This window comes from Lissotriton vulgaris, chromosome 3_1, assembly GCF_964263255.1.
Source record: "Lissotriton vulgaris chromosome 3_1, aLisVul1.2, whole genome shotgun sequence".
NCBI classification, from domain to species: domain Eukaryota; kingdom Metazoa; phylum Chordata; class Amphibia; order Caudata; family Salamandridae; genus Lissotriton; species Lissotriton vulgaris.
Window position 1 is genome coordinate 1,578,827,061 of NC_141689.1, and position 25,714 is coordinate 1,578,852,774.

The 25,714-nt window shown below is 39.8% G+C and overlaps 4 long non-coding RNA genes across 4 annotated transcripts; 3 read left to right on the top strand and 1 right to left on the bottom strand.

Moving 5' to 3' along the window:
- Positions 1-4,397: 4,397 nt before the first annotated feature.
- Positions 4,398-5,287, bottom strand: LOC147728208 (uncharacterized). Its single transcript, XR_015309538.1, has 4 exons — positions 5,223-5,287; positions 4,813-4,960; positions 4,587-4,715; positions 4,398-4,472 (listed from the first exon to the last, which is right to left on the bottom strand). It is a non-coding gene; the product is annotated as an uncharacterized LOC147728208 (long non-coding RNA).
- Positions 5,288-7,060: 1,773 nt separating this feature from the next.
- LOC147728209 (uncharacterized) lies at positions 7,061-8,424 on the top strand. The gene is made up of 5 exons (XR_015309539.1): positions 7,061-7,193; positions 7,291-7,419; positions 7,534-7,643; positions 7,758-7,858; positions 8,201-8,424. It is a non-coding gene; the product is annotated as an uncharacterized LOC147728209 (long non-coding RNA).
- Positions 8,425-12,225: 3,801 nt separating this feature from the next.
- Positions 12,226-13,931, top strand: LOC147728210 (uncharacterized). The gene is made up of 6 exons (XR_015309540.1): positions 12,226-12,290; positions 12,553-12,700; positions 12,798-12,926; positions 13,041-13,150; positions 13,265-13,365; positions 13,708-13,931. It is a non-coding gene; the product is annotated as an uncharacterized LOC147728210 (long non-coding RNA).
- A 3,801-nt stretch (positions 13,932-17,732) lies between these two features.
- On the top strand, positions 17,733-18,622 carry LOC147728211 (uncharacterized). The gene is made up of 4 exons (XR_015309541.1): positions 17,733-17,797; positions 18,060-18,207; positions 18,305-18,433; positions 18,548-18,622. It is a non-coding gene; the product is annotated as an uncharacterized LOC147728211 (long non-coding RNA).
- Positions 18,623-25,714: the final 7,092 nt, after the last annotated feature.

The following is a 25,714-nucleotide window of genomic DNA, read 5'->3' on the forward strand; positions in this document are numbered from 1 at the left end:
TGAGGGGAGTGATGGCGTTATTGCGACCTCTGCTGAGGCCAACACAGTTTGAATCATTAAATGCTTGGATGCAAGCAGCACGAGCGAAGAGCAGGGAAATAAGTCAGGGGAGGATGAAAAGAGTGATGAAGTCATACCAGGATGCGCGATGGAAAGCACAGCTAAAGAAGTAGTACTATAAGAAGACTTTAATCTGTAGCTAAGTAACATCAAAGGATACATGAACAAGACAATGCAATAAATACATCAGGATACATTCATAAAAATCACGCGACTCAAGCACTTTAAAAAACAGATGCTATTCGGAAGTCCTTTGATATGATCACTACTTATTTGCAAAACAAGAGCAAAGGTCAGACAGGACTATGTGCAAATCAAGCAGTGAACACAAAAAAACACATAAATGTTATCCTTTTATTTGATAAAATTAAGGATTGTTAAATGTAGGTAGTAGTTAACAGTTAGCCTAGCCGCTGGGAGTCACAGTCTGTAATCTACTGTGTTTGTGCCGGACTGCCTGTAAAAATTTGCTTGCAGGAATGACAATTGCAGGAGTAGTGTCACTCTTTAAAATTCTAAAAGCCACTGTTTAGTCATCACCAGATTACAACATGTAGGGATAATCCATGTCTGGCATGGGCCAAGATAGGTCGGACAAAAGAATAATATAGGTATCTCATCCTCATCTCCCACGCCACATCCCAGAAAAATACTGGAAACTGGGTCCTTGTGCCATTTATTGGGAAAGGACCTCAATGGTAAAGTGCCAAATCGAAAACGATTATAGAGGCGTTTAGCTAAGGGAGAAGAAACAAAGTCTAAAAATTCCTCAAAATGGGGGAGCGGTTTAATATCTATAAATCTGTTTGTCAGTGTGCCAGTTTACTGGTTATTTGTGTAGCCATCTTGGATATGAATCAAGTAGCTAGATTTCAAGATGTTAAGATTGACTTTACACATTTTTCCCGGATTGGTCCATGGCCTTAACCGACCCAGTTTGCTTAGCCAGTCGGAAATAAATTTAACCAAGGGTATTGACTTGGCATCTCTGACAGAAAGCAGATCAGCGATTAGCTCAGGGGTGACCCATAATTGGACCCAATAAATAAGTGGTCTAAGAACAGACATATCTGCTGTTCTTTGTAGTTATAGATCAAAGAATAAGGGGGTTTACGGTGTGCTACTGGGGACAGAAACCAACTGTCTGACTAATATGTTTTCCGCAACAGTAGGTGGAGAGACATCAGTACAGCCCCAAGTCTCCGCACTGTACAGAGCGGTCTCTTGCATCTTACCACAGTATACTTCCATGGCCGATGAGACTGCGGAAGAACTTGTTTGCTTGTGCAACCTATTAATAGCGTTTGCTCAGTGCTCGAGTAGTAACATGCTTTTACTTAGCTGGTCTTTCCACTTCAGGCTCTCCATTACCGTAACTAACCCTAGATAGTCAAAGCTCCTCACCCTCTCTAGTGTTTCCCCATCAGCCCTCATGATTGAATTTTTGGCCACTCCCTTCCTAAACACCAGTATTTGGTCTTGTTGGCATTGAGCTACAAGCCCTTTGTCATACAGAAGTCTGTAAATTTATCAACAAGGAGCTGGAGCCCCATTGGTGTCTTGGAAATGAGAAGGGAGTCATCTGCAAATAAAATAATCGGTACCTTATTGCCATTCTGGGCAGGGGAATCATTTCTACAGCTCATCAGAATGTTGACCATATCAGGCAAAAGTGTTCCCCACCTGAACGGAAGTTCTTCGGGTGGAGGGAACATGGCGGCGGCAGGCTAACGCTTGTCGCAGAGCTCCGTAGCTCAGCGGTACTGCAGAGGATAATAGCGAAAGCAGGAGGCGGTTTTGATCTCCCTATGCGGTGAGATAATCAGGCTTTCATTTTTGTCCCTCTTTGGGCTCTTTTCCGACATGTATTGTGGTTCTGTTGTTACAACAGGTGATTCAACCACAGCGCTCGGAGGTGCTAGGACCCCGAGGATGCATGGTGTGTGGAGGCGTGGGAAGCGCCGAGCTCAGCAGCAGTCAATCTTCCCCTGGGCTAGCGTCAGGAGCAGTTACACCGGGATTAAGGAAGCCAGTGTTCTCCGTCGGCGAGCAGCGGGTGAGGTTGTGATCTCGTGCACAAGCTGCACTCATCTGTATTTAATTTTGCGGACCTGTCTGCCAGCTCCAGGGTAAAATATCCGAGCAAACTGCAAGTGGAGCAATCATCCTAAACACTGGTAAGGCGGTTTTTAAAGGGGGGGGCTGTATGGATGTGCAACTGGTGTCATCTGTTAAATCAGCCCAGCCTTTGCCAAACACAAAGAGTGGGACACCATTTTCCATAACGGGGGTTATGGAGCCTTGTTCTAAAGTGGTTCCCAATCTATCAGCTGAGGGTCGAAGTGAGACCTCAGGGAAAAAATCTGTATTTAATCAAAACAGACATCTACTTAGGTCCAAGCAAGACCTGAAGTTAAAGGGGGTACTGAACTCTGCTGACTACTTGGAGAGAGGTGGTCCATCTCCTGTAACCCCTTTTAAAAGGAAGGGACAGTTAGGAGTAAAGAAAGCCAGGGCATCAAAGGGGACCGGTCAATCTCAAAGAAACACTCCATCGCTTGAGGCTTACTTTAAAATCATGGAGAGCATGGCGGATCCTAAGGAAAAGGCAAGTGAGGGTACGCTGTCTCAGTGTCAGTCTCAGTGTCAGCCTCAGTCCCAGTCCCAGTCCCAGCATGAGCCCGAACTTGTACCTGAGTCAGCAGTAATAAGGCTGGAAAAATGGTAAAACACCTCTCGAAATTGCACAAAAGGAAGCGGAGCCAGAGACTATAGCAACAACTGGTAGTGCGGGCTCTCCAGTGCCTGTAGTAAACTCCACACAGGCTCTCCTAGCGCCTTCCCAATCACCCTCGCAATCACCCTCGCAACCAATCAGGCTGTCTAGTTTCTCCCCACCTTCATTAACACAGGCTTCAGCGGGTCCCATTCAAGACCCCATGGCCCTCCAACTACATGATACTCAGTCTGAAGGAGAATTGATCGGCTCCTTATTTAAATCCCTCAGGGAGGATCTCCTGAGGAAATTTGAGGTCTCGGAAAATAATCAGAGGAGCCTTCATGATAGATTCGATCATTTTGAGGCAAAATTAGAGGACATTTCTGTCCGTACAAATGTGTTAGAATCTAAGGTTTCTCTATCATCCGACACCGCGCTGGGTAACGCTAAAGATATAAGTTCCCTAAAGGCACAAAATCGATCATTAGTGATGGATATGGAGAAACTTGAAATGCACACACGCAGAAACAACCTCCGAATCTTGAAAATTCCTGAAGGAGAGGAAGTTGAGTTTGGGTAAATATCAGGGACCCCCTGTTTAAGGATCTAGCTCCTGGGTCAGGGAAACAACAATTTTTGAAAAGGTATATACCCAGGCAGACTTTAGCTACAGAAACCTGGCTTAAACGTAACACATCACAATAAAAAACATATGATAAACACACAAGAAAATAATAGAAATCAGAAAAATCAACAGACTGTTATGATATCAAAAATACATTTTAATTATGATTTGCTTTTTTCTAAAAAAATCAACCTGATAGAAAATATATAGTTACACAAATGATACATTAATTAGGAATGACATTTCTGCATCAATACATTATTAAAATACAAAAACTGTAAAAAAAGATTTTTTTATATCTAAAATTATTCTTCCAAAAGATGTCAGACTTGGGCTGTGTCAACGCGTTTCGACAAAACATTTGTCTTCATCAGGACTTTAGAATGTGCAGCCAATTTTTTCTAAACAAAATAAAAATAGGTTTTAGATACAATCATGGTCAACATTTTGTGCGTTACATTTAGTGGTTTATGTAGAAGCTATCAAAAAGTGACCAGACAGGTAATAGCATTTTATCACATTTTATAACAGTCTGTTGATGATATCCTATCCTTGATAAAAACATTGTATACATTTCGATAAAAAAGCGACTTTGATTAAAAGTTCATTTCTAGGCCAGGCTTTTATATTTCATAGGGATGATAGTACAGAATCGTAGAGGTACCAGAATGCATTCGTATTGGGAAACCCTAATATACCAAACTATATAGGTAGGTAGGTATTCGTTTAGGAGACTTTCTTACCTAGGGAAAGAGAAAGAGTTATTGTAGTGACCTTCCACTGTAGAAGACTGAAACTGGAGGGCAGTGTTTTTTCTACAAAGTGATGCAGCGGTAGACAATGCCTATTTGGAAAAAAGGTTCAAACTGTGCTGATGTACTTAATTTTTACTCGTAATCTTTAAACAAGAGATGGTATGTTAACTCTGTCTTCTATTATTTATTAATGGCAGAATTACCTGAGGGAGCAATGGACAATGCGTATTTTTTGGCTCCTATGACTCAGGGCCGATCTTATTAGTCTTCAACAAAAGGACGTTACACTTGATTGTTTACAAAGGAGGTGTTCCTAAATAAAAAAACATAGAAAAGGAATCAATATACCTGACTATTAAATTTCTATTTTTCCCAGTCCTTACAGGTATTACTTAGAGTTAATGGTTATTCCAGACAGAAATTTTACCTCTTTTAGAGAACACTATCGTCCCAACCCAAAAGGGGGCGTAATGGAGAACTCTGGTTTGTCAAAGCTGTTCTAGCCGATATATGTATCTAGCGATGGTACATGGTCAGAGTGAAAGTTAAAAACAACCTGAAAATAGAACAAGGAACAGAGAAACAGTGTTTGTCTCTTAATCCCACTTCGACATATAAATAAATTTCGACTGAATCCTTTAGTGTGTGTTTACCTTTTAGATTCTGTCGGACGGCGACGGAAGGTCGAGCCGTTTGTATATCTCTTTACTTCCTGCAGGTTAATATATTGCCGTTCTTCCACGCGAGAAACAATTGAGTAGATGGGCACTAACCGGGGATGGTGCAGCCTCGATATAAATTCTAGAAAGGATGTGATTAAATTAACAAGTAGAATGGAATAGAATATTTAGTTTACTCAGTTTTCACATAAACACCTTAACGGTACGTCTTTTTAAAAAAGGGGAACCGACTTAACAGTTCTAGCGAGGCAGTCAAAAGACGACTTCTAACGAGTCATTCAAAACACGGCTTCAAGATAAAAGCCGACTTCAAAGTGAAAGCCGACACGGAGGTCTGCAGCGAGTCGAAAAATGGCTTTGCACGGAGTTTGTATAGCCCTTACCGGTTTCTTAGAGGCAACAGCGTCAGGCGTCTCCTTCCGTCAGGGGTTCGGATAGGGAAGTGGAAGATATCAGGAAGTCCTTCTACCATTGCTTGGATATATATATACTTCCAGGGTAGGGGGCGGGGTTCGATATTTAAAGGGGTATCGCATATTTCCCCAGAAATGCTTAACCATATGAACAGGTATGAACAGGTGGAGTTACCATTTGAGGGGAAACTGTCTACTTTGGTAGCCAGGGGCTAGATACAGTTTTTGGGGGGGAAAATATATTGATCAGTGGCAAATTATAAAACTGTGTGCTATCTGGATATTTATAGAATCGCATTCTCCCATGGTAGATCTTGATTGAGACCCCGCTCAAAGGTCCCAAGGGTAAATATCCAATAGACCTCACGTTTCTTTCGTATCTCGTTACCACCTTGGTTCTCCTGTAAGTGAATTTTCTCCAAGATGCGCCATCTTATGTCCTCAGGTTTGTGTTTGTACTCTGAGAAGTGATTAGCGAGTGGGGCTGATAGTCGTTTCGTCTTGATTGCTGACCTATGTTCCGTAAGTCTTGTTTTAATCATGCGAGATGTTTCCCCTACGTAACCTAAGTTACAGGGGCATGTGATCAAATATATTACGTTTTTTGTGTTGCAATTCCACAGTTCTTTGGCCCGTATCATTACTGAATTGAATTGCAAATTTTCTCCAGTTATGATACTGTCGCATGAGTGGCAGGATCCACACCGTGACGTACCCTTGATTGCATTTAAACCAGTGATAGATTTCTGGATGAATGTGGGATTCTGAGTTTTCAGTTTGTGGCGAGAATGGACTATTTGATCTTTTAAGTTTCTGTTCCGTCTATGAGCGAACATAGGTTTCTGTATTTTTTCTTTGTCATCTATGGTATTCAAGAGATGCCAATTAGAGTTGATGATCTGTCTCACTGTTGAGTCCATTGTAGAATGTTTTGTTATGCACACTAATTTGGGATCATTTCTATGTTTTTCTGAATTCAATAGTATATCTCGATCATAGAACCGGGCTCTTTTATAGGCTGTCCTTACCAAACGGTGTGGGTAGCCTCTCTGAATGAACTTTTCTTTCATCTTTTCAGCCTGGGCATCAAAATCTTTGATATTTGTGCAGTTCCGTCTAACTCTCAAAAATTGAGAGAACGGTATACTATCTTTTTGACACCGCGGGTGATAACTGCTGAAGTGTAAAAGTGTGTTACGTGCAGTTGGTTTTGTGTACAGGTCCACTTCAAGGGATCCTTCATTATCTTGTATGTTAATATCCAGGAATTCTACTATGGACTCATTTATATGTGCAGTAAAGCGCAAGTTGTCGTCAGTGAGATTAAGCCAAAGCAGGAATTCCTTCAGAGTCTGTTCCCCATCGGTCCATACAAAAAAGATGTCATCAATGTACCGGTACCAATGGGAAACAGACTCGAAGAACGGTGCCATTTCATTATAAATGAATTTGTCTTCAAAGGAAATCATGTAAATATTAGCTATGGAGGGCGCCATCGAGGCACCCATGCTTACGCCCTTGATTTGTAAGAATAGGTCACTACCAAATTCAAAGAAATTTTCTTTTAAAACCATAGTGAGACAATCTTTGATGAAGGTTTTACAGCACGGAATCTGATGTAGGTCAATAAACCATAGGGTAGCTTCAATGGCTTCTGTTTGTGGTATATTGCTATATAACGACTCTATGTCTAGAGTCACGAGCAAATCCCTACCTTTGTTGAATGGCAAATTTTCTACTCTTTTGATTTACTACTTATTTACTACTTGTTAATTTAATCACATCCTTTCTAGAATTTATATCGAGGCTGCACCATCCCCGGTTAGTGCCCATCTACTCAATTGTTTCTCGCGTGGAAGAACGGCAATATATTAACCTGCAGGAAGTAAAGAGATATACAAACGGCTCGACCTTCCGTCGCCGTCCGACAGAATCTAAAAGGTAAACACACACTAAAGGATTCAGTCGAAATTTATTTATATGTCGAAGTGGGATTAAGAGACAAACACTGTTTCTCTGTTCCTTGTTCTATTTTCAGGTTGTTTTTAACTTTCACTCTGACCATGTACCATCGCTAGATACATATATCGGCTAGAACAGCTTTGACAAACCAGAGTTCTCCATTACGCCCCCTTTTGGGTTGGGACGATAGTGTTCTCTAAAAGAGGTAAAATTTCTGTCTGGAATAACCATTAACTCTAAGTAATACCTGTAAGGACTGGGAAAAATAGAAATTTAATAGTCAGGTATATTGATTCCTTTTCTGTGTTTTTTTATTTAGGAACACCTCCTTTGTAAACAATCAAGTGTAACGTCCTTTTGTTGAAGACTAATAAGATCGGCCCTGAGTCATAGGAGCTAAAAAATACGCATTGTCCATTGCTCCCTCAGGTAATTCTGCCATTAATAAATAATAGAAGACAGAGTTAACATACCATCTCTTGTTTAAAGATTACGAGTAAAAATTAAGTACATCAGCACAGTTTGAACCTTTTTTCCAAATAGGCATTGTCTACCGCTGCATCACTTTGTAGAAAAAACACTGCCCTCCAGTTTCAGTCTTCTACAGTGGAAGGTCACTACAATAACTCTTTCTCTTTCCCTAGGTAAGAAAGTCTCCTAAACGAATACCTACCTACCTATATAGTTTGGTATATTAGGGTTTCCCAATACGAATGCATTCTGGTACCTCTACGATTCTGTACTATCATCCCTATGAAATATAAAAGCCTGGCCTAGAAATGAACTTTTAATCAAAGTCGCTTTTTTATCGAAATGTATACAATGTTTTTATCAAGGATAGGATATCATCAACAGACTGTTATAAAATGTGATAAAATGCTATTACCTGTCTGGTCACTTTTTGATAGCTTCTACATAAACCACTAAATGTAACGCACAAAATGTTGACCATGATTGTATCTAAAACCTATTTTTATTTTGTTTAGAAAAAATTGGCTGCACATTCTAAAGTCCTGATGAAGACAAATGTTTTGTCGAAACGCGTTGACACAGCCCAAGTCTGACATCTTTTGGAAGAATAATTTTAGATATAAAAAAATCTTTTTTTACAGTTTTTGTATTTTAATAATGTATTGATGCAGAAATGTCATTCCTAATTAATGTATCATTTGTGTAACTATATATTTTCTATCAGGTTGATTTTTTTAGAAAAAAGCAAATCATAATTAAAATGTATTTTTGATATCATAACAGTCTGTTGATTTTTCTGATTTCTATTATTTTCTTGTGTGTTTATCATATGTTTTTTATTGTGATGTGTTACGTTTAAGCCAGGTTTCTGTAGCTAAAGTCTGCCTGGGTATATACCTTTTCAAAAATTGTTGTTTCCCTGACCCAGGAGCTAGATCCTTAAACAGGGGGTCCCTGATATTTACCCAAGTTTACCCACGGTTGATCCGTGTGGGGCTGTCCTTTCCTTTCTATCTCCTTGAGTGTACAGAATCATAGAAACCAGATAAAGAGCATTCCTATTCTAACTCCATTTGAGATATAGCCTTTTCCCAGTTTAGAATAAGAATAAACCAATGAACCCTTTCCTTTAATAATCCATCAGAGACCTTAGAGAGTACTATTTCTTGACATACAAAATGGCTAATCTTCAAACTTTTGGGTTCTCAGATGAGGATTTTGAGACCTTAGTAGGAACTAACGTTACTTTTGGTGAGAATCCAACAAGTAATCAGCAGAATAATAGCGACTATAGTAAACTACTTAATCTTCAGAAAAAGCTAGTCAGGATAGAAGCTCATGGTGAGTTCATGCTGAATTACCTTAAAAATGGCATTATCCCCATGGGTTTGAGGATTCGAATTATTCCAGGCCTTTTTGTAGACATTAAACCCTTTCTAAAAAAGTGGAGTATGATAGCGAGCCGCTGCTCGAGAGATCTTATGATGCTTATCATCTCCACGTCAAAAGAGTTGGCAGCAGATATAAGAAAGGAAATAGAAGCACTCGAGGATAAACTAAAAAAGTCTACTACCTTAGACGAAGCAGAAAAACAACTAGAGTCCATTAAAAAAGACATATTGTCCTTTTCTGAATATTTAAAAAAAAGGAAGGAAGACAAGTTTACCAAAGATAAAAGATTCTATTCAGTTGAGAAAACTTATCCTTATATCGTTGAAGGCTTTTTCAACTGTGATCCAACCCCTGGTGCTCAAGGACAACCTTATCAACAAAGGGTTAAAAATTTCTCAAACTCATCAGGTTCAGAAATAGACTCAGAAGAAGAAAGCAATATGGGATATCAGGACGATGGACCCTATGACCCTAGGAATGGACAGAGGAACAATCGCCGTCCTTTTTTAGGTCACCGAGGAGGGAGGGGGAATCGTCAGAGAGTCAGGTTTCAAAACCACTCGAGAGGCAATTATCAACCAGCCCAGTATACCCCGGAACCTCAAAGATATCTAGAGACAAGAAACAAACAATACTGGAGGAACGGGATGTGATCCCAATTTTTAACTTATCCTCCCATGTTCTTGAACCTTCAGATGTATCCCTTCTATCGAAGGGGTTAACGTTTGTCCCTCATGCACAAGTAAATGTTTTTGAACTTTACAGGGACATTCATTCTTTTTTACGAAAAATCAGATTAAAAAAGTTTTTTATGCTTAACGATTCATTAGATTTAGACAATATAGGTAACAATATTGTATCCTTACCCTCCAGTTTTACACCAACACTACAACAATTGGGTCCTGAAGTAGCTGTCTTCGAAAAGGTTATTTTGAAAAGACTAGAACAGGCACTTAGATTTATTCCTAAACCAAAGTACAATATATCTAAAGCTGAGTTTGAATCTCTTGAGAAATTTAAGAATGACAACACGATTGTTGTCAAGAGCAGTGATAAAGGTGGAGGAATAGTCCTTTTGGACTATACCACATATGAAGAAAATATGCATAAGATGTTGGATGACACCACGTTCTATAAAAAGATTTATTCAAACCCTACAGAAAGAATAGTTAAGACTATAAACAAACTGACGACGAAAGCCTTGAACGATGGAGTCATAAATAAAAAAGAATTTGAATATCTGAACAAGTCAGAAAGGAAAACATCTTGCATATATGGATTACCCAAGATCCACAAGGATCAGAATAATCCACCATACCGACCAATCGTCTCCACGATTGGGACCCCCCTGGAAGCGATTTCAAAGTATCTAGACCAAGTTTTGAGACCATATATTTCACTATCTCCTTCGTATGTAAAAGATACAGGCGATATCATCAAAAGAGTAGAAAATTTGCCATTCAACAAAGGTAGGGATTTGCTCGTGACTCTAGACATAGAGTCGTTATATAGCAATATACCACAAACAGAAGCCATTGAAGCTACCCTATGGTTTATTGACCTACATCAGATTCCGTGCTGTAAAACCTTCATCAAAGATTGTCTCACTATGGTTTTAAAAGAAAATTTCTTTGAATTTGGTAGTGACCTATTCTTACAAATCAAGGGCGTAAGCATGGGTGCCTCGATGGCGCCCTCCATAGCTAATATTTACATGATTTCCTTTGAAGACAAATTCATTTATAATGAAATGGCACCGTTCTTCGAGTCTGTTTCCCATTGGTACCGGTACATTGATGACATCTTTTTTGTATGGACCGATGGGGAACAGACTCTGAAGGAATTCCTGCTTTGGCTTAATCTCACTGACGACAACTTGCGCTTTACTGCACATATAAATGAGTCCATAGTAGAATTCCTGGATATTAACATACAAGATAATGAAGGATCCCTTGAAGTGGACCTGTACACAAAACCAACTGCACGTAACACACTTTTACACTTCAGCAGTTATCACCCGCGGTGTCAAAAAGATAGTATACCGTTCTCTCAATTTTTGAGAGTTAGACGGAACTGCACAAATATCAAAGATTTTGATGCCCAGGCTGAAAAGATGAAAGAAAAGTTCATTCAGAGAGGCTACCCACACCGTTTGGTAAGGACAGCCTATAAAAGAGCCCGGTTCTATGATCGAGATATACTATTGAATTCAGAAAAACATAGAAATGATCCCAAATTAGTGTGCATAACAAAACATTCTACAATGGACTCAACAGTGAGACAGATCATCAACTCTAATTGGCATCTCTTGAATACCATAGATGACAAAGAAAAAATACAGAAACCTATGTTCGCTCATAGACGGAACAGAAACTTAAAAGATCAAATAGTCCATTCTCGCCACAAACTGAAAACTCAGAATCCCACATTCATCCAGAAATCTATCACTGGTTTAAATGCAATCAAGGGTACGTCACGGTGTGGATCCTGCCACTCATGCGACAGTATCATAACTGGAGAAAATTTGCAATTCAATTCAGTAATGATACGGGCCAAAGAACTGTGGAATTGCAACACAAAAAACGTAATATATTTGATCACATGCCCCTGTAACTTAGGTTACGTAGGGGAAACATCTCGCATGATTAAAACAAGACTTACGGAACATAGGTCAGCAATCAAGACGAAACGACTATCAGCCCCACTCGCTAATCACTTCTCAGAGTACAAACACAAACCTGAGGACATAAGATGGCGCATCTTGGAGAAAATTCACTTACAGGAGAACCAAGGTGGTAACGAGATACGAAAGAAACGTGAGGTCTATTGGATATTTACCCTTGGGACCTTTGAGCGGGGTCTCAATCAAGATCTACCATGGGAGAATGCGATTCTATAAATATCCAGATAGCACACAGTTTTATAATTTGCCACTGATCAATATATTTTCCCCCCCAAAAACTGTATCTAGCCCCTGGCTACCAAAGTAGACAGTTTCCCCTCAAATGGTAACTCCACCTGTTCATACCTGTTCATATGGTTAAGCATTTCTGGGGAAATATGCGATACCCCTTTAAATATCGAACCCCGCCCCCTACCCTGGAAGTATATATATATCCAAGCAATGGTAGAAGGACTTCCTGATATCTTCCACTTCCCTATCCGAACCCCTGACGGAAGGAGACGCCTGACGCTGTTGCCTCTAAGAAACCGGTAAGGGCTATACAAACTCCGTGCAAAGCCATTTTTCGACTCGCTGCAGACCTCCGTGTCGGCTTTCACTTTGAAGTCGGCTTTTATCTTGAAGCCGTGTTTTGAATGACTCGTTAGAAGTCGTCTTTTGACTGCCTCGCTAGAACTGTTAAGTCGGTTCCCCTTTTTTAAAAAGACGTACCGTTAAGGTGTTTATGTGAAAACTGAGTAAACTAAATATTCTATTCCATTCTACTTGTTAATTTAATCACATCCTTTCTAGAATTTATATCGAGGCTGCACCATCCCCGGTTAGTGCCCATCTACTCAATTGTTTCTCGCGTGGAAGAACGGCAATATATTAACCTGCAGGAAGTAAAGAGATATACAAACGGCTCGACCTTCCGTCGCCGTCCGACAGAATCTAAAAGGTAAACACACACTAAAGGATTCAGTCGAAATTTATTTATATGTCGAAGTGGGATTAAGAGACAAACACTGTTTCTCTGTTCCTTGTTCTATTTTCAGGTTGTTTTTAACTTTCACTCTGACCATGTACCATCGCTAGATACATATATCGGCTAGAACAGCTTTGACAAACCAGAGTTCTCCATTACGCCCCCTTTTGGGTTGGGACGATAGTGTTCTCTAAAAGAGGTAAAATTTCTGTCTGGAATAACCATTAACTCTAAGTAATACCTGTAAGGACTGGGAAAAATAGAAATTTAATAGTCAGGTATATTGATTCCTTTTCTGTGTTTTTTTATTTAGGAACACCTCCTTTGTAAACAATCAAGTGTAACGTCCTTTTGTTGAAGACTAATAAGATCGGCCCTGAGTCATAGGAGCTAAAAAATACGCATTGTCCATTGCTCCCTCAGGTAATTCTGCCATTAATAAATAATAGAAGACAGAGTTAACATACCATCTCTTGTTTAAAGATTACGAGTAAAAATTAAGTACATCAGCACAGTTTGAACCTTTTTTCCAAATAGGCATTGTCTACCGCTGCATCACTTTGTAGAAAAAACACTGCCCTCCAGTTTCAGTCTTCTACAGTGGAAGGTCACTACAATAACTCTTTCTCTTTCCCTAGGTAAGAAAGTCTCCTAAACGAATACCTACCTACCTATATAGTTTGGTATATTAGGGTTTCCCAATACGAATGCATTCTGGTACCTCTACGATTCTGTACTATCATCCCTATGAAATATAAAAGCCTGGCCTAGAAATGAACTTTTAATCAAAGTCGCTTTTTTATCGAAATGTATACAATGTTTTTATCAAGGATAGGATATCATCAACAGACTGTTATAAAATGTGATAAAATGCTATTACCTGTCTGGTCACTTTTTGATAGCTTCTACATAAACCACTAAATGTAACGCACAAAATGTTGACCATGATTGTATCTAAAACCTATTTTTATTTTGTTTAGAAAAAATTGGCTGCACATTCTAAAGTCCTGATGAAGACAAATGTTTTGTCGAAACGCGTTGACACAGCCCAAGTCTGACATCTTTTGGAAGAATAATTTTAGATATAAAAAAATCTTTTTTTACAGTTTTTGTATTTTAATAATGTATTGATGCAGAAATGTCATTCCTAATTAATGTATCATTTGTGTAACTATATATTTTCTATCAGGTTGATTTTTTTAGAAAAAAGCAAATCATAATTAAAATGTATTTTTGATATCATAACAGTCTGTTGATTTTTCTGATTTCTATTATTTTCTTGTGTGTTTATCATATGTTTTTTATTGTGATGTGTTACGTTTAAGCCAGGTTTCTGTAGCTAAAGTCTGCCTGGGTATATACCTTTTCAAAAATTGTTGTTTCCCTGACCCAGGAGCTAGATCCTTAAACAGGGGGTCCCTGATATTTACCCAAGTTTACCCACGGTTGATCCGTGTGGGGCTGTCCTTTCCTTTCTATCTCCTTGAGTGTACAGAATCATAGAAACCAGATAAAGAGCATTCCTATTCTAACTCCATTTGAGATATAGCCTTTTCCCAGTTTAGAATAAGAATAAACCAATGAACCCTTTCCTTTAATAATCCATCAGAGACCTTAGAGAGTACTATTTCTTGACATACAAAATGGCTAATCTTCAAACTTTTGGGTTCTCAGATGAGGATTTTGAGACCTTAGTAGGAACTAACGTTACTTTTGGTGAGAATCCAACAAGTAATCAGCAGAATAATAGCGACTATAGTAAACTACTTAATCTTCAGAAAAAGCTAGTCAGGATAGAAGCTCATGGTGAGTTCATGCTGAATTACCTTAAAAATGGCATTATCCCCATGGGTTTGAGGATTCGAATTATTCCAGGCCTTTTTGTAGACATTAAACCCTTTCTAAAAAAGTGGAGTATGATAGCGAGCCGCTGCTCGAGAGATCTTATGATGCTTATCATCTCCACGTCAAAAGAGTTGGCAGCAGATATAAGAAAGGAAATAGAAGCACTCGAGGATAAACTAAAAAAGTCTACTACCTTAGACGAAGCAGAAAAACAACTAGAGTCCATTAAAAAAGACATATTGTCCTTTTCTGAATATTTAAAAAAAAGGAAGGAAGACAAGTTTACCAAAGATAAAAGATTCTATTCAGTTGAGAAAACTTATCCTTATATCGTTGAAGGCTTTTTCAACTGTGATCCAACCCCTGGTGCTCAAGGACAACCTTATCAACAAAGGGTTAAAAATTTCTCAAACTCATCAGGTTCAGAAATAGACTCAGAAGAAGAAAGCAATATGGGATATCAGGACGATGGACCCTATGACCCTAGGAATGGACAGAGGAACAATCGCCGTCCTTTTTTAGGTCACCGAGGAGGGAGGGGGAATCGTCAGAGAGTCAGGTTTCAAAACCACTCGAGAGGCAATTATCAACCAGCCCAGTATACCCCGGAACCTCAAAGATATCTAGAGACAAGAAACAAACAATACTGGAGGAACGGGATGTGATCCCAATTTTTAACTTATCCTCCCATGTTCTTGAACCTTCAGATGTATCCCTTCTATCGAAGGGGTTAACGTTTGTCCCTCATGCACAAGTAAATGTTTTTGAACTTTACAGGGACATTCATTCTTTTTTACGAAAAATCAGATTAAAAAAGTTTTTTATGCTTAACGATTCATTAGATTTAGACAATATAGGTAACAATATTGTATCCTTACCCTCCAGTTTTACACCAACACTACAACAATTGGGTCCTGAAGTAGCTGTCTTCGAAAAGGTTATTTTGAAAAGACTAGAACAGGCACTTAGATTTATTCCTAAACCAAAGTACAATATATCTAAAGCTGAGTTTGAATCTCTTGAGAAATTTAAGAATGACAACACGATTGTTGTCAAGAGCAGTGATAAAGGTGGAGGAATAGTCCTTTTGGACTATACCACATATGAAGAAAATATGCATAAGATGTTGGATGACACCACGTTCTATAAAAAGATTTATTCAAACCCTACAGAAAGAATAGTTAAGACTATAAACAAACTGACGACGAAAGCCTTGAACGATGGAGTCATAAATAAAAAAGAATTTGAATATCTGAACAAGTCAGAAAGGAAAACATCTTGCATATATGGATTACCCAAGATCCACAAGGATCAGAATAATCCACCATACCGACCAATCGTCTCCACGATTGGGACCCCCCTGGAAGCGATTTCAAAGTATCTAGACCAAGTTTTGAGACCATATATTTCACTATCTCCTTCGTATGTAAAAGATACAGGCGATATCATCAAAAGAGTAGAAAATTTGCCATTCAACAAAGGTAGGGATTTGCTCGTGACTCTAGACATAGAGTCGTTATATAGCAATATACCACAAACAGAAGCCATTGAAGCTACCCTATGGTTTATTGACCTACATCAGATTCCGTGCTGTAAAACCTTCATCAAAGATTGTCTCACTATGGTTTTAAAAGAAAATTTCTTTGAATTTGGTAGTGACCTATTCTTACAAATCAAGGGCGTAAGCATGGGTGCCTCGATGGCGCCCTCCATAGCTAATATTTACATGATTTCCTTTGAAGACAAATTCATTTATAATGAAATGGCACCGTTCTTCGAGTCTGTTTCCCATTGGTACCGGTACATTGATGACATCTTTTTTGTATGGACCGATGGGGAACAGACTCTGAAGGAATTCCTGCTTTGGCTTAATCTCACTGACGACAACTTGCGCTTTACTGCACATATAAATGAGTCCATAGTAGAATTCCTGGATATTAACATACAAGATAATGAAGGATCCCTTGAAGTGGACCTGTACACAAAACCAACTGCACGTAACACACTTTTACACTTCAGCAGTTATCACCCGCGGTGTCAAAAAGATAGTATACCGTTCTCTCAATTTTTGAGAGTTAGACGGAACTGCACAAATATCAAAGATTTTGATGCCCAGGCTGAAAAGATGAAAGAAAAGTTCATTCAGAGAGGCTACCCACACCGTTTGGTAAGGACAGCCTATAAAAGAGCCCGGTTCTATGATCGAGATATACTATTGAATTCAGAAAAACATAGAAATGATCCCAAATTAGTGTGCATAACAAAACATTCTACAATGGACTCAACAGTGAGACAGATCATCAACTCTAATTGGCATCTCTTGAATACCATAGATGACAAAGAAAAAATACAGAAACCTATGTTCGCTCATAGACGGAACAGAAACTTAAAAGATCAAATAGTCCATTCTCGCCACAAACTGAAAACTCAGAATCCCACATTCATCCAGAAATCTATCACTGGTTTAAATGCAATCAAGGGTACGTCACGGTGTGGATCCTGCCACTCATGCGACAGTATCATAACTGGAGAAAATTTGCAATTCAATTCAGTAATGATACGGGCCAAAGAACTGTGGAATTGCAACACAAAAAACGTAATATATTTGATCACATGCCCCTGTAACTTAGGTTACGTAGGGGAAACATCTCGCATGATTAAAACAAGACTTACGGAACATAGGTCAGCAATCAAGACGAAACGACTATCAGCCCCACTCGCTAATCACTTCTCAGAGTACAAACACAAACCTGAGGACATAAGATGGCGCATCTTGGAGAAAATTCACTTACAGGAGAACCAAGGTGGTAACGAGATACGAAAGAAACGTGAGGTCTATTGGATATTTACCCTTGGGACCTTTGAGCGGGGTCTCAATCAAGATCTACCATGGGAGAATGCGATTCTATAAATATCCAGATAGCACACAGTTTTATAATTTGCCACTGATCAATATATTTTCCCCCCCAAAAACTGTATCTAGCCCCTGGCTACCAAAGTAGACAGTTTCCCCTCAAATGGTAACTCCACCTGTTCATACCTGTTCATATGGTTAAGCATTTCTGGGGAAATATGCGATACCCCTTTAAATATCGAACCCCGCCCCCTACCCTGGAAGTATATATATATCCAAGCAATGGTAGAAGGACTTCCTGATATCTTCCACTTCCCTATCCGAACCCCTGACGGAAGGAGACGCCTGACGCTGTTGCCTCTAAGAAACCGGTAAGGGCTATACAAACTCCGTGCAAAGCCATTTTTCGACTCGCTGCAGACCTCCGTGTCGGCTTTCACTTTGAAGTCGGCTTTTATCTTGAAGCCGTGTTTTGAATGACTCGTTAGAAGTCGTCTTTTGACTGCCTCGCTAGAACTGTTAAGTCGGTTCCCCTTTTTTAAAAAGACGTACCGTTAAGGTGTTTATGTGAAAACTGAGTAAACTAAATATTCTATTCCATTCTACTTGTTAATTTAATCACATCCTTTCTAGAATTTATATCGAGGCTGCACCATCCCCGGTTAGTGCCCATCTACTCAATTGTTTCTCGCGTGGAAGAACGGCAATATATTAACCTGCAGGAAGTAAAGAGATATACAAACGGCTCGACCTTCCGTCGCCGTCCGACAGAATCTAAAAGGTAAACACACACTAAAGGATTCAGTCGAAATTTATTTATATGTCGAAGTGGGATTAAGAGACAAACACTGTTTCTCTGTTCCTTGTTCTATTTTCAGGTTGTTTTTAACTTTCACTCTGACCATGTACCATCGCTAGATACATATATCGGCTAGAACAGCTTTGACAAACCAGAGTTCTCCATTACGCCCCCTTTTGGGTTGGGACGATAGTGTTCTCTAAAAGAGGTAAAATTTCTGTCTGGAATAACCATTAACTCTAAGTAATACCTGTAAGGACTGGGAAAAATAGAAATTTAATAGTCAGGTATATTGATTCCTTTTCTGTGTTTTTTTATTTAGGAACACCTCCTTTGTAAACAATCAAGTGTAACGTCCTTTTGTTGAAGACTAATAAGATCGGCCCTGAGTCATAGGAGCCAAAAAATACGCATTGTCCATTGCTCCCTCAGGTAATTCTGCCATTAATAAATAATAGAAGACAGAGTTAACATACCATCTCTTGTTTAAAGATTACGAGTAAAAATTAAGTACATCAGCACAGTTTGAACCTTTTTTCCAAATAGGCATTGTCTACCGCTGCATCACTTTGTAGAAAAAACACTGCCCTCCAGTTTCAGTCTTCTACAGTGGAAGGTCACTACAATAACTCTTTCTCTTTCCCTAGGTAAGAAAGTCTCCTAAACGAATACCTACCTACCTATATAGTTTGGTATATTAGGGTTTCCCAATACGAATGCATTCTGGTACCTCTACGATTCTGTACTATCATCCCTATGAAATATAAAAGCCTGGCCTAGAAATGAACTTTTAATCAAAGTCGCTTTTTTATCGAAATGTATACAATGTTTTTATCAAGGATAGGATATCATCAACAGACTGTTATAAAATGTGATAAAATGCTATTACCTGTCTGGTCACTTTTTGATAGCTTCTACATAAACCACTAAATGTAACGCACAAAATGTTGACCATGATTGTATCTAAAACCTATTTTTATTTTGTTTAGAAAAAATTGGCTGCACATTCTAAAGTCCTGATGAAGACAAATGTTTTGTCGAAACGCGTTGACACAGCCCAAGTCTGACATCTTTTGGAAGAATAATTTTAGATATAAAAAAATCTTTTTTTACAGTTTTTGTATTTTAATAATGTATTGATGCAGAAATGTCATTCCTAATTAATGTATCATTTGTGTAACTATATATTTTCTATCAGGTTGATTTTTTTAGAAAAAAGCAAATCATAATTAAAATGTATTTTTGATATCATAACAGTCTGTTGATTTTTCTGATTTCTATTATTTTCTTGTGTGTTTATCATATGTTTTTTATTGTGATGTGTTACGTTTAAGCCAGGTTTCTGTAGCTAAAGTCTGCCTGGGTATATACCTTTTCAAAAAAAGGAGAGGAAGTTGAGGACATATAGGCTTTGTGTGCAAGCTCCTATGAGAAGGCGTTTTGAAGGATCGGCCAGACATCGATTTGGAATCAGAGATTCATAGAGTGCACAGAGACCCCTTTAGGTTACATCCTGACTGGAAGGCCCCAAGAAAAATATTGGTTAACTTTCAAACTTACAGCATTAAGGAATTGATCTTAAATAGGTGCCTCTCTAGATCTTCTTTACATCATCGAGCCAATCCTTACTTAATTCGTTCCGATATAGGGGGTCGCACTGCCCAGAGACAGTGGGAATTAGGCTCCAGGATGCCAGAACTCAGGTCTTTAGGAGCACAGGTCCAGATGAAGTTTCCCGCGCTGTTAAAGGTTATATGGAACAACAAAATGTATAACTGTAACCACCCAGAGGAGGTAGACGATCTCTTATCAAAAATGAGAAAATAGCCTGCCATAAGGTATTAATTAGTTGATGGCGGAGCTGTCACAGTGGTGAACTAAATTGAGAAGTTGCGGTCAGTCAATAATAAAGTAAAAAGTGTATAAGAAACCAGTAAATACAGAGTACTATATAAAGTAGATGGAAGATATGTCAAGGGGAAGGGAATAATTAATTGAAAAAAAGGGGGTCTTTCTTTAGTGTTTGTTCTAATGATAAATCTAAAGCAAAGAATCTCCTCCTTCAAGCTAGCAAATTTAGCCCCCCCCCCCCAAAAAAAGAGAGAGCATGGGTATGAAATAATCGTATTAAAAAAAAAAAAAGAAATTTGGTTTAGGGAGAAAAAAAAATGTCTTATACACATGTTAATCCTGCACCAGCAATATATTAGTCTGCAGTACCACAGGAGCTGGGGGTTCCCCATAGGCGAGACCAGCTCCTATCTTGATGGGGGGGTTCCCTGCGGGTGGGTTAGGGATGGGTTTAGGGGGGGAAGGGTAAAAATAAAAAATCCTCATATAATGTAAAAACCAGCAAGTCAGTCAGCACACTGGAAGGTGGGAATGTCACTTTTTTGTACAGAATATCATGGCTGTTAGTAGGCTGAGTAGTAAAAAAATCCTCTCCTGGAACCTCAATGGAGTTGGGAGCGTGAAAAAACAAGCAAGGGTTTGCGAATTTTTAAAAAATTCAGAGGCCTCAGTCTGTTTACTACAGGAAACACATTTAGAGGCAAAGCTGTGTAAACAAGTTTTTAGTAAGCTATGTTGGGTAGAAGAGGTACTCTGTTCAGGGCAAACGGGGGGTAACAAGGGGGGTAGCCATAATTATAAGAGCTAACAAGGGACTAAAAGTCCGGAAATGGGACACGGATCAGTCCGGAAGATGGTTAGTATCGGCTTTGTTAATAGATAATGCCCCATATACCTGTGCGGTGTATTATGGTCCCAACGAGGATAACTCCAACTTCCTTCTGAAGTTGGAGGGAAGTCTACTACAGTATAATGCACCAGTAATATTAGGAGGGGACTTTAATCTGGTTTTTGATAGTTTGTTGGACCGTACGTCTAGAGCAAAATATTCTACTCCAAAAAACTCCCTCCGTATTTTAAGAAATATTATGAAAGACTTTAACATCCTAGACGCATGGAGAGTTAAATATGGTGCTCTTAAAGAGTATACCTTCTATAGCAAAAAATATAAACACTACTCAAGAATTGACTATTTCCTGTTAGACAGCTCTTTAATCCCCGACTTAGTGTCAGTAACCCATACACCGCTAGGTATCTCTGACCATTCAGTGATAGAACTTATAGTGAACTTCAGAATTAAGCCCACTGGGGCCAGATGGACCCTGGACAGAACCCTCATGCTGGAAAATCAGACTTTGTCCAAGATCAAGACCAAGTATAACTGAGTTCTTCCTTTTCAATACAGGATCCGGTACAGAACAACTCGTCTGGGATTCCTTCAAGGCGTACTTGAGGGGTATTTTGAGCTCCATGTTGTCTTTTAAAAGAAAATCATCAAGGACAAGAGAAACTCAAGACCTCGAAGGAATCAAAAAGAAGGAACTGGAGCTGCAATTAGCAGTCCGGACGGACAGGAAATGTATCCCAAGGTTAGAAAAAGAACTCCTGGATCTCCAATCCAAATTCCAGGCAAGAAGCGACAAAGCTATCAAGGACAGATGGGAGGTTAGCAAAATGAAGAACTTTGAGTATGGGGAGAAATGTGGAGCCCTTCTTGCCTGGAAAGCGAGGGCAGAGAAGAGTAGGAACAACATAGACTTGCTTATCCATCAAACATCTGTGATTAAGTTAACAGGGGATGATCTGATCAGGGAGGAAGCGAGAGGATTCTTTAAGGACCTTTACCAAGAGGCCGGTGGCATTGAATTAGAGGCAGTGGATTCCTGGCTGGGCCGGATAGATCTGCCCCAACTACCCGATGAGGCTAAGAGTTTACTAACTAGTGAGATCACAGAAGGAGAAGTGAGGGCGCAAATGAAGAAGATGAGTCGGGGGAAAGCGGCAGGCCCAGATGGCCTACCATCAGAAGTGTACGAAGACAACTTAGAAGTAATCCTGCCCATCCTCATATCACTTTTTAACAGAATTCTCCTTCAAGGGGAAAATACACCTACCTCCTGGCTTGAAGCTACGATTGTATTAATAGCTAAACCAAACAAGGACCCCCAGAGGATAGAATCCTATAGGCCGATTTCTCTTTTGAACTCTGACTTGAAAATCTTCTCCGGGTTACTAGCCTCAAGGCTAGCAAAAGTCATAAAGTCAGTAATTCACCATGATCAGAGAGGCTTCATACCAGGTAGACAGCTGAACGAACTTACCTTTCAGGTATTGGGGGCAATAGATCTCGCAGAAGAAAGACGCCTTACTCTAACAATTGTAGCGATAGATGCCGCTAAGGTGTTCCACCTGGTAAATTGGGTTTTTCTCTGGGAGACCATGGCTAAGCTAGGGTTCCCATCCTTGTTCATCGAGGGAATTAAATCCCTTTACAAGGAACCTCGCGCCAGAGTCTTGATCAATGGGGGCATGACGGACTGGTTTAACATCGCCAGAGGCACTAGGCAGGGATGTCCCTTGTCTCCCCTACTGTTCGATGTTTACATCGAGCTCTTTGTATGCTCGGTGAGATCAGATCTTAACATTCTGCCCTTTAAAATGGGGGAGGTTGAACTTAAAACTGCATTATATGCAGATGATCTTCTCCTCTATACCACCAACCCTACGGAATCGATCCCCTTATTATTTAAACTGTCTGAAGAATTCGGGAGGGTGTCGGGTTACAAAATAAACAAGGAGAAGACCGAAATCATGAGCTGGAACAGTTCCCCCCCAGTACAGGGCGCTAAACAAAAAATGAGGTATTTAGGGATACAGCTTACTCAGAAATTAGCAGATACCGCCAAAACCAGCTGGCAGAATGTTGTAAAGAAAGTCAGTAAGTCACTATCAAGATGGGTGACTCTCCCTTTGAACATCTATGGAAGAGTGAACCTCATAAAAATGAACATTCTCCCTAAAATACCCTTGCTCTTCAACAATATACCATTATCTTTCGACCTCAAAGACATTGCCAAGCTACAAGGTAAAATTGGCTCATTCATCTGGGCCACTAAATCTCCCAGAATCGCTTGGAGGAAGCTGAGAAGGGGGTTGAAGCTGGGCGGCCTTGCATTACCAGATCTCTTGATGTATTGCTATGCCTTCCAGCTTAAGAATTTTAGAATCTTGACTAACAGACTTGACTCTTCCTTGCATGGTCGCCTATTCCAGGCAATGTTATCTGACCAGTCACTTAGCCCAGACTTTTTTCTTTACAAATTTGGACATACATTTTTTTACAAAAAGGTGCATTTGAAAATTCTGCAGGCTGCATTAAGAACCTGGCAATACCTCCGGAAAGTCTCGCAAATCCCCTACTATAACATGCATGCTCCAATCTGGGACTCACCTGGCACTCCGGATTGTCTCCTAGACAGATTGGCAACCCCATTGAAAGAGGCAGGCGTAGTAAAGTGGGCAGACCTTAGTACCAACTCCCAACCGCTGGACTGGGACTCATTAGTTAACTTAACTGGGGGGTCCTTAACAAGATTTAAGTTTTATCAGCTGTCCTCATGGTGGGGGAGACAAGATTGGGGGTTGCAGGAGGAGCCTCAATTCTTAGATCTCATGAACAGAGGTGGTGTCTGGAAACGCGAGGTTCCCTTCTGGTACAATATTCTGATTGGGGTTAATGACACTTTAACATCCGAGATATCCAGCCTTTGGAGTAGTGATATAGTAGGTAACCCAGAGGAGATCAGGAAAATTTGGACTGATGCATTTGTTATATCACAAAAAACAATTAAACCAGCTAACCTCAGAAGGAACCACCTATTCACAACTTACAGGGTGTATTGGACTCCGGCCAAGCTCTCCAGGTTATCAGCAGAGAGTTATTGTTGCCCAAAGTGTAAGCTGGGAGCAGCTGATGACCTACATATGTTTTTAGAGTGTCCACAAATCATCAGTTATTGGAGTCAGGTTTGTGGTTTTTTAGAAGAGGTTTTGTTAACATCAATCACATGTTGTCCTAGATTCATTTTTTTGGGGCTCCCCTCAGGGTACGTACTAAACAACCCAGCCACTCAATTTATCTTCTATGTAATTGTAATCGCAAAGAGAGAAATTTGTAGAGAGTGGAAGTCGGAGGCACCTCCAAAATTTGCAGATTGCCTGAGGAATGTCATGACGATAAGTCAGTCGGACTTGCTGTGCGGTGACGAAAGCGCTAGCAAAGTGTGGTCAGCTTTAAGAACTTGGGCCGAAAGTTAACCAAAGTCCAGTGATTATGCCAGTGGTTATTGGCCTGGTCCTCCCAGGTAACGTGTTGAAAGGGGAGTTGGACTAAGAAATAGCCTGCCTCTGGGAGATCCCTGTATGCTTTGCACATTCCATCGAGGGCGGAATCCAAGTAACTTTAGTGTGCAAGTTGCACGGAGTGACCCCACTTTGAGGTTATATCTGCTGGTGGCATGTATGAGGACAAAAAAAAAAAGAAAGTTGACCATATAATTTAGGCAGAGGGTAGAGAGTGTAGTAGTAATGACGCATCCTTGTCGTACACCCCGCTGGATTGGGATGCGCTTAATTAGTTCTCCCATGTGGCCACACCGTACATGGGCAAAGTTATTACTATGCAGCAGGGACAAGAGATGAATCAAATTCCCTGGACCCCATCTTATTTAAGACATGTCACAAGTTAGTACGTGGAATAAGATCAAATGCGGCCATAAGATCGATAAACGCCACCTAAAGTTTCTCATGTCGCAAAGAAATATATTTCCAATACAATGTGGCAAATCTAAAAATGTGATCTGAAGTGCTGATCTTTGGGCGGAACCCAGCTTGGAGGGCTGACATAATATTGTTTATGTCTACCCAATGTAACAACTTGTCAAGAATTTGCTTGGCAAAAATCTTCTGGGCATTGTCAATTAGGCTAATTGGCTTATAATTTGAGGGTATGCATGCATCACCCTTCTTATATATTGTGACAATCTCATCCCTTCTCCAGGAGTCAGACACCCCCCCCCCCACCTTGTGATACAGCATTAGAAAGTAGGTTAAGATAGACTGTCCAAATCTGGGGTTCTGATTTATATAAGTCCCCTGGAATTTTATCCTGTCCTGGCGCCTTAGCAGTTTTTAGCTTGGAGATGGCCCTAGCAGTATCGTCTAAGCTAAAGGTGATAGCTGGGCCATAGGGTTCAAAGATGTTATGGCAAGATGAACCTATGGTGGTTATTGGGTTACTGCATGGCCCTTAAATTTCACTGACTGTTGCCACATAGAGGTCAGAGAAGTGGGACACCCATTTGTCAGCTGATATATGATATTGAAAGCTCTTTGTACTATCAGCTTTAGTTTGGGTCTCTGTATGCCTAAAGGGGCTATTATCATTTTTTTTACTTGCAAGCAGCATGTCCTCCCACATTCTATCATCTCAATTCTTTTTTGTAAGGTTTAATGCAGCTTTGTAAGTGTGCCTGGCTGGAGCTATTTGAACCCTATCGCTGCCTAAAACAGGAGATCTTAAGGAGCTTTTAGATTGCTTGCAAGTGTGATCATACCAATTGATATCTTTTCCCAAAGA